This window comes from Ixodes scapularis, unplaced genomic scaffold (genome assembly GCF_016920785.2).
Source record: "Ixodes scapularis isolate PalLabHiFi unplaced genomic scaffold, ASM1692078v2 PGA_scaffold11__112_contigs__length_91849675, whole genome shotgun sequence".
Lineage (NCBI taxonomy): Eukaryota > Metazoa > Arthropoda > Arachnida > Ixodida > Ixodidae > Ixodes > Ixodes scapularis.
Window position 1 is genome coordinate 21,837,179 of NW_024609837.1, and position 9,804 is coordinate 21,846,982.

General features: G+C 45.7%; 1 pseudogene; it reads left to right on the top strand.

Moving 5' to 3' along the window:
• The first annotated feature begins 212 nt into the window (after positions 1–212).
• Positions 213–3,632, top strand: LOC115332511 (annotated as a pseudogene).
• The last annotated feature ends 6,172 nt before the right edge of the window (positions 3,633–9,804 follow it).

The following is a 9,804-nucleotide window of genomic DNA, read 5'->3' on the forward strand; positions in this document are numbered from 1 at the left end:
TCTATACTTAGGCTTGTCTCTACTCGCTGTTCGAAGAGCAGCTAGCATTTGCGCCTACACTCCAATTCAGCTGCTTTGCAAGCAATATGAAATATTGCTTACACGATCGCACATGCCTCCTACAGGTCTCCCGAAGAAGAAACCTGCACCATTTGCCTATTTCTTTGCTTCAAGCAAAAAGAATTGGAGGTGGCCTCCTTGCCCAGGCAGAAATGGCGTCGTTCAGAGTAGCCGGGTTCTCCGACACCCAAGACTGGAGGACCATGCCGTTCCAATAGCCCACCATTGCGCAGAAAATGTACGCCCTATGTGGGTCGTGTACAGCAAAGCAGTCGGGCTGCCCTGCGTCCGCACACTGTGCACAAAGTGCCACGACCAGTGTGTCGACGGAGGGAGTGCGTGTCCCGTCGACCTGGGGGGCTATGTTGCACGTTTTGAACTCCCAGGAGACTAGGGAGAAGGAGTATAAGTGACGTCAACAACGCAGCAAATGCAGATTGGATGTTGATTTTGTTTTCTTCTGTCAACCTTCAGTCTGCGTTTGCTCTAGTTGTTGACGTCACTTCCTTCTTCCAAGTCTCCTGGGAGTGCAAAAAGTGCAACATAGCACCCCAGAAACCCTTCTGCGAAGATGAGGTTGAGCGGCTGCAAATCTCTCTCAAGTACATCTTGAACCGCACTCTTCTCGTTCACAGTTATCGATTGACTCGTCTCTTGTGCCCAAGTGTGCCGGCCTCTTAATTCAATCAGAAGCATTGCATATATGGTACTGCACCTGATAGTCTACTTCGTTGGTCATCGACATGCCTTCTAGAGCAAAACAGATGCGACCTATACTCCGTTTCACCTTACGAAGGTCTGCAGCGAATGCCACGAGCCATCCTAGCCATACCAGCGCTGTGAAATTATCACGGGACTATGCATCCCGCACACCGCTGCACCCCTCCCACAAGTCATGTGACACTTGCGCCGTATTGGAGTTGCTCTATGACTGCAGCCGTCCGCTGCAGTCAGAGGCGGACTTACCAATAGGCAGAGCATGCAGCTTCCTAGGGCTGCAGAATTTCGGGGGGCAGCCAATAGACCATTTGCTAAATCCCCCAAGCGCCCCGGTCCGAACTCGAGGAATCATGGGAAACGTGTTCCTTCAGCTCCCTAGTGATTGGTTTTTTCAACCAGTTCCATGGTTACACAGTTTTGGGTGTAATTCGGTATCACCCTAAACAAGCGTCGTATAGTGTCCACTATACGACGCTTGTTACGACCTCTCATATCACTTTTAATATTTCTCATCGGTGTCAGCGTTTTTGATACTGTGCACGCTGTCCACCCTTCAGCCTGGTAGTACCAGCTTCAAAGACGCTGATACTAAGTTAGAAATGCTAAAAATGCCATAAACAGCCCCGCTGACTCCGAGCTAAATTTTTGGTTTTTGTTGTTGTGAATTCTCGTCTCTTTAAGCAATTCCTGCTAAAACAACATTTACGAGAATGATAATATTGTAAGAGACTTCTGCAGCTCAGTCAGGTTGAAAGGTGGATCGCATGCACAGTATCAAAAATACTGACATTGACGAGAAATTTTACAAGTGATGTGACAGGTCCTTGGCTCTATTAACCTCTTGTTCGGGGTGACTCCGAATTACGCTCAAAAACTGTGTAGCCATAGAATTGGTTGAAATTGCCAATCACTAGGGAGCTGAAGGAACACCGTACCCATGATTCCTCGAGTTCAGGCAGGGTTACTTGGGAATATAGCAAATGGTCTATTTGTAGTCGCCCCTAAATTATTTCTTTTCTTTTTTTTATCTTTCTAATTTAGTTTTAGAAATTCTAGCTAATTGTGAAAATTTTAACTCCAAACCTAGCTACTTTCCTGCCCCCCAACCACCACAGGGGGCGGCACTGTTAAAGGCTGCCTAGGGCGGCAAAATGCTAAATCTGCCCCTGGCTACGATCCATCGTGAGGTGAAACCGCGGGTATGGCAACACAGCCGTAGTTGGCAAGCAGAACAAGGTTTCTGATATATAAGTGCCTTAAAAGGATACTAAAGTGAAAATTGAAATAAACCTCTCACATTCCGAAATAAGTTAAACGTGATCAACAAAATCTTCTAATGACAATCGCACATTTGTATTTTAAACGGATGGCTATATTTTGCGTCCCAAACGGCCAATTCCAACGAGCACTCGAAGAGCAGTCATCAGATTGCGCGATTCGTCTCATGAAATTCGGCACATCTAAAGCATTCGTGACATTATGTTCAACTTCACGGGCGAGGCTACAGGCAGGCTGGCATGCTTGTGAGCTCCACCACTTGTTGGCGTCGACGCGGCATCAACCTGGCTGTTCAACGTGCCCGCTCCCAAAGAGTGGAATAGGCGCGGGAGAGAAGGGAAATCCGGTTCGACCAGGTTTGGCAGCTTACGCGTGCTCGGAACTGGGCGCCATACTTCTGCGGAGCGGCGCTGCTTTCGTGGGAATTTTGATGCAGCGACATTTGGGGACATCCGACAGGTGCAATCTGGTAGCCGTTTTTTTTTAAACAAAAAAATTGGTGTCTCTGTGGTGCGACCAGAACATAGTTCACATTTAGACAATAAAATTGGAGCTAGAATTTCGTTGCAGTACCCCTTTAACAGCATTTGCACCTTTTTTTCTTCTGTTATTTTGGCTCTCACTTACAAACTAACCTAAACTCCTATATTATCAGCATTGTCGAACCAAGAGACAAGCCGCCTTTTTTTTATAATCACTTTTCCTTTCTGGTCGAAGGTTGCCTGCTGCAATGCACTTAGAGGTTGCGGCTTCGTTGGTCCCGTAGCCTGCCTCTTGGACCACTACAAGGAATGCGACTTCGGCGTCGTGCCTTGCTGCCTGTGCCACCTAATGGTGCTGCGGAGCGACGTTTTGGAGCACTTCAAGAACGGTTGCAGCATTCCCCAAGCCACACATGAGCCTACTGGAAACCCTGCCACACAAGTTCTCAAGGACATACACAGAACCTGTCTCGAGATGAAGAAAGCCATGGGAAAGATCTCCGACGACCTCATGTCACTGCAGACCAGCCTGAACCAGTGCAGCGAAGGTGTCAGAGTAGAAGCTGCAAGATGCAAGGGCCAATTGGAGGCTAAAACTTCTGGGCTTGCTGAACAACTTAATGTCCTTAGCACAATCTGCACCACTTTCGCCGAAGTACTGCAGGTTCTCCAGACAGCAATGACAGACTACAAAGAGCATGCGAGTCGGGAGCTTTGTTCGTAAGGGACAGGTTGTGTGTGGTGTGCAAAAATTTGCAGAGTCATTGTTGGCCTAAGGCAGTCCACTGGTGCATTGAGCAGTGGGCAGACCTAAAGGAAAAAGCGCTTGAGAACTGGTTCAAAACCTTAGATAGCCCCAAGAGGGTCATGTATGGTTACAGTGAATCCCAAAATGTCTGGCTTACACGTATGAACACCGAGGTCGGTGATGGCCATTACTTGCAAATACACCCCGGGGAAGGTGACTCTCAGTTGGAGTGGCCCTTCGTCAAGGTGTACACAAATGGGTTTATTCACCCGAAGGACCGATAAAATGTGATTTCCTACAGGGTAAATGCCGGCTGGTATAAAGATCAGTCATTCTTTCAGAGGCCATACAAAACATATTGGACGCTTTGGATTATCATGCCTCTCTACGGCGGGAGATCAAGAATTAAACAAGTTTGTTGAAAATGATACGCTGCACGTGTTCTTGGAAATTAAACCTTAGTGTTCGTGTTCATCTTTGCCAGTCCAAAGTTTAAGACTATTTAACATTTTTGCTTGTAAATTTGCCGAGACCTTAATGCAGAAAAGTTTTTTGCTTGTAATGCTATTTTTTGTGAGTGTTAATAAAAAGAGTTACTCTTTCACGTCCATATTTTTGTAACTGGTTCACTTGCAGGGACTGTAATTCTATATTGTTTCAGCATTAAATTAGATTGCAGCTCATTCAGATATTGCATAATTATATGTGACTTCATCATGCACTGTGGTGCTCCCAGGGGTGGATGCGGGAATTTCCTGAGGGGGGGGGGGGGGGGGGGGGGTCAGGTGTTGGTCAGCGTACCATTTGTTTAAGAACCCCCTCCCCCTCTCCCTCGTTTCACGCCCTTATGTTTACACATGCAGGTTTCAAGAGGGGGGTCAGGACCTCCGGACCCCCCTCTAGATCCGCCCCTGGGTGCTCCCGTGGTGTAAATAGTGAATATCGGGTTAACCACCTAATGCAAAAGACTTCTGAACACTGCATTAGACGGACAAATGGAGGAAAGCATGAATTGAATGGGTTGGCAGTGGCACTTACTTCCAACTGAGTGAGATGTTCAACCACACATATGTATTGACAGTTTCCTTTTTTTTTTTTAGAGCACAGCTCTTACCGCTCATTCACACTGGAAGCGGATCCGCGTTCGCGAAGCGGTTGCGAACGCGGCTGTATAAAGATCCAGTACAATTGCACGCACACTTGACGTCATCGAGTTCGCGTGCAGTTGTACTGGATGTTTATACAACCTCGTTCGCAACCGCTTTGCGAACGCGGATCCGTTTCCAGTGTGAACGAGCGGTTAGGGGCCCGTTTCCGGCCTGAGCGGCGTCGCCGTCGGCGTAACCGCGAGGTCGCGTGACCCCCCGAGATCACGTGACTCCCCTGAGGTCACAGAACCCCCCTAAAGTCACGTGACCCCCCCTGAGGTCGCGCGACCCCCTCCCCCCGAGGTCACGTGACCTCCCTGACGTTTCACGACCCCCCCCCCCCCCCCCCCCTCCCCCTGAGGTCACGTTACCTGAAGGAGTCACCTATCCCTCAGTACGCTTCCATTTTCCTTCTCAAGAGCTGCGCTCTCATCCGGCATTACAGGGAATTGTAAACGGCTTTCATTTTTTTCGTATGTGAGTAGCAAAAATACTATAAAAAAATTACCTTAAAAACACATAAAAAAACTGTCGAGCGGTGAATAATTATACAGTGCTAACCATCTTATCTCTTCTCTCTTTCACTAAAAAGAAATGCTAGAGCACCATGATGATATTAACCCGAGACTGGGGCAGAAGGAGAAATAATTTTTTACAGTCGAAGAAAAAGTAACACTGAAAAATTCTTCCTTCTGCCCCAGTCTCGGCTTAGTCATCATCATCATCTGTAGCTGAAGAATTATGTGATGCGTAACAAATTGTGCAGCATAGTCCTCGATAAATGCCCATTCCCCGCCGACACCGAAAGTAGACAATGAAAGAGAAACATCAAAGCTGGGGGGAAGATAAACCCGATTCGGAAAGAAATAAACTATGAAAACAAAGATTTCCAGTCTTCTGTCCTGATAAGGCAGTGAAAGCTAAGCGGTCGCGTGCCTAAATTACGCGTCGGCGATGCAACCTCAACATTATATGGGATATTAGGATGGGCAGTGGCGCCGAACGTGTTTGGCAGGCGAGGTGGCAGTGGGGTATGGCACGGGGGAGTAATAATAATAATAATAATAATAATAATAATTTTATTGCATCTCTTTTGCATGATCAATACATGTATGCGGGTCCGTCGAAGCCAAAAACGGCTTGTATGACTGGACCCGGCAGTGGCGTAGAAATGTGGTACATAGAAACATTCAAAAAGTTACATGCAGACTACCATACACGGTGTCTTGGAGCTGAAGTGCAGCTCACGAAACAAATGACTAATGACGTAAGAAATAAAAACCCAACAGAGCGCTTCTCATGAACAAAAAAATGCATAACAGCATAAGAGGAAAAGCAGATGGGCAAACACACATCTCAAACGCAGAACTAAGATTCGAGAGCATAAATTGTTGCGTCGGCATAGATCATATTGACAACAATAAAAGATGAAAAAAGAAACAACAAAAGCATGTTCGAAAGCATGTTGGCAAACTGAATAACTAAATAACCGGAGTAAAAAAGAATCAACCTTCGCTTTCAAAATCCTCAGCCGCACAAAGACAGACAGAGGGAGAGTTAAATTCGCGGAAAACATACCCCGTTTCACCCCAAACTGTACCGGAGGCCGGCGCCACGGGCCGCCAAATCCAACCACAAGCCAGCCCGCAAACACGCCGCAACCGCTCCGCCGATAGTTACATGGCGAAGCAGCCACCACGTGACCCCAGGCCCGCCAGCAGCCGGACCCAGCGGTCCGCAACCCCGGCACCAGCCCAGCCCAGTGCGTGACGAAACACGGCTAAACTCGATCTGAGAGAGCAGAGCATTAACAAACGCTATTTAAAAGCCTTTTCAATTGACGCCTTGAGCTGGCGTGGAAAAACAAGGGAGGCAAACCGTTAAAAAGTTGAGGCACATAGTAAGAGCGCAGTCGCTCTCCGTACCTCGTGCACACACGTGGCACCGCGAAACGCTCGCCCTCCCTTAGGGTACGTTGGGCGACACGAGGAATCTTGTAAGGACTCTGCCAGTAGTGCTTAGAAATCACACATCTTTTGAAAAGCGCATAGAAACTCGGGAGGCATAGGTATGAAAACAACTCGTCACTTGGCACACCTGTAGGGCTGTACGCGACACTTTTCAAAATTCCCCTTAAAATACTATCAATTTTACTCTTCCAAAATAAGGAACAATTGGCATACAGAGTTATCCCATAACGTAGGAGGCCGTAAGCCAAGGCATTTACGATCATTTTTCTGACTGAAATTGGAAGAAAGGTTTTGGTTGAGTATAACATGCACGATATACTTCGGAGCTTTTTAGCTACATATGTAAGGTGAGAGTTCCAAGATAAATCATTGTCAAAATATATTCCGAGGTACTTGGTTGTATTAACATACTCGATAGGTGAACACCTGCAGTGCTCACAATTTGATGGGTGCAATAAAAAGGGAATATCTAGACATTTGCGCTTTAATGGATTAGCGAAGCAGATAAGTTTTGTCTTATGAACGTTAATATTAATTATATTTGCTTCAAACCAATCCATAGCACGAATTGCATCAGCTTGCAGCAAACTAGTTGCACTGTGAAGGTTTATATGTCGTGACACTAGCAGGGTATCATCCGCGTATTGAAATATTTCACAGCCCGATATAGTTTTAGCGAGGTCATTCACGTAAAGATTAAACAGAAGTGGGGATAACACGGAACCTTGTGGAACACCGGATCTCAAAATTGCCCTTGTGCTCTTTATACCGCAAATCGAAACTTGTTGTGACCTCTGTGTCAAAAAATCCCTGAGAAGGTGAAAAAAAGGCCCTCTGAAACCATAATCGAACACTTTTTTCAAAAGCACCTTGTGACTAATAGAGTCAAAGGCCTTTGAAACGTCTAGAAAAAGAGCGCAAGCATACTTGTTCCCTTCAAAAGTCGCGTGTAGCGTATCGGCAAGATCCTCCAGTAACGAGTCTGTGCCCAGCCCTGGGACAAAGCCCTACTGCGACGGGGACAACACGTTAAATTTTGTAAGAAACGAGGTCATGGTGTTCAATATATGTTTTTCAAGCACTAAGGCTAAGCACGGAAGGATAGATATGGGCCTGTAACTTTCTACACTATTTCGTGTGCCCCCCTTATAAAGTGGTCTCACAAGCGCACTTTTGAATAAAGCAGGAATCGCTCCTGAGTTGATAATTCCGTTTAAAATATAAAGAAGAATATTGCTGAGAGATCCAAAATTTCGCCGCAGGTCCCCGACAAAAATATTATCTATTCCGGGGGCCTTGTTTGGTTTAAAACTAAATAAAAACGCGTGCAAGTCAGCGGCAGTCATGCTGGGTAGGAACGCGGACTCAGAGACAGGTGGTTCAAAGTTAGTGGGCGTGGTAAATTCATCGCGTGATGTACCCGAAAACGAAGCGAAGAAGCGATTGAATGAGTCAGCAATTGATTCTATATCGAACCCAAAATTTTTTGTTATTGTGTTATCAATAGACGACTTGTTAGAGCATCCCTTTACCTCGTTCACCACGGACCAGGTTTTCGCAACGTCAAAGCGTGAAAGAAAAAACTTATCTTGAAAGTACTGACGCTTTCTAAAACGAACCATGGCATTCACTCGATTTCTGTAGACTTGGTATTGTAATCTCAGCTCGTCGTTTCGCGGAGCACGACGACACTTTGCCCATAAAATATCTTTTTCTTTAATAGCAGAAAGCACATCCGAGGTTATCCAGGGTTGATTCTGCCTACGCTTTTTCATCCTAATAGTTGTCGTACTAATTGCCCTGAGATGCGAAAGATTATCGACTAACTTTATATAGGTATTCGTGTAATCAAAATCTGTTATTATCGCGTCCCAGTCATAAGCGGTAATCAGTCTATCGAGTTTATTGAAATTTACTACTGTTATTTGCCTTTGCTGATCTGTTACTTGTGACTGGACCTTGAAGCCTATTCGACAGCCAACAAAGTAATGGTCCGCTAATTTTTGCGTAACAGTCACCGATACTGTAGGCATGCCGAAATTTCTTACGTTTATATGATCTATACAGGATACCGTCATTTTCTGGGAAAGGAATTCTTCTCTCGTAGCGGCAAGAATTACGCTTTCGATGCCATAGCTGGAAAGAATATTCAAGTAGTCGCACACGACAGCCTTCGAGGGTTTCAAGAGATCGATATTGAAATCACCCGCTAGACAAAGCCTGTCAGTCTCCGGCATATTTCCTAAAATTGCATTAAACTCGTCGAGAAACAAACGAGCACTTTCTGAAGGAGGCCTATAAAATGATAACAAAGATACTGAAACATTAGCATTATACAATTTTAAAGACAGACACTCCGCATACTTGAAAGTTAAGTCTAGCCTGGCTGCTGACCAAGCGGTTTTTACGTAGACGGCTATTCCGCCCCCTTTTGCTGCATTACGTGTTAGAAAAAAGGCCTGAAAACCGGGCAGAGAAAATTGCTGTTGCGAAACGCCTTCCTCCACAACGTTAATTTCTGTTAAAACAAATACGTCTACCGTATCTTTCACTGATTCAACGATAATTTGGAATTCTTCCCAATACTTTCTTATACTTCTTATATTTACGTGTAGGAGCGTAAGCGCGCTAGCACTTGGGGGTAGCAGATCTAAAAACGATGGGAAATCTGAAAGTACAACAGTGTCATTCATTCCTAGACTATTTTTTCCAAGTCCCTAGCGCTAGAAACGCGAACAAGTGTAGCGTTCTCATCTTTTTTTGCGAAAATCGTGCCGTTTTTTACCCAGACAAACCTATACGATTTTTCTTTGCCTCTGGTTCTGGCTCGCCAGAAGAGCTCTTTGTTGGTACTTGTTAAATTGTCGTTGAAATATATTTTTGGTTCACCTTGCGAACGAACGAGTCTGACCAAATTCTTGCGGGCTTTCATCCAGTGTTCTTTGACAGAAACAGACGCAAACTGAACTAGTATTGGCGGCGCCCCGTCGCGTCTAGAACGCAGACGGTGGCAGGCCACTACTTCGGCAGGGCTAGGGATCTCGAGATTCAGTTTGCTGGCTAACCCGTTCAAAGTGACGCTGAGGTCTTCATCAGTCGTAAAAGGCACACCATGAATTTCCAAGTTACATCTCCGGCTGTATTGTTCTGTGGCATTTATGTTGGTTTGGAGATTTTCAATTAATTCGGTCTGACCAGACACTGTTCCCTGTAGTCTCTCAACTTCCGTTCGAAGCAGTTTGACCTCCTTGTCGTTTTCTGTGACAAGTGCTACGATAGAATCGTATTTTTCCATTGATGCTTGAAGGGCACAGATCGTTTCCTTCATCGCATCCACTGATGTCTTCAAAGACAGAAGGTCATCTACTTTTGCTGGAAGGTCGCAAAGACGGTCGACA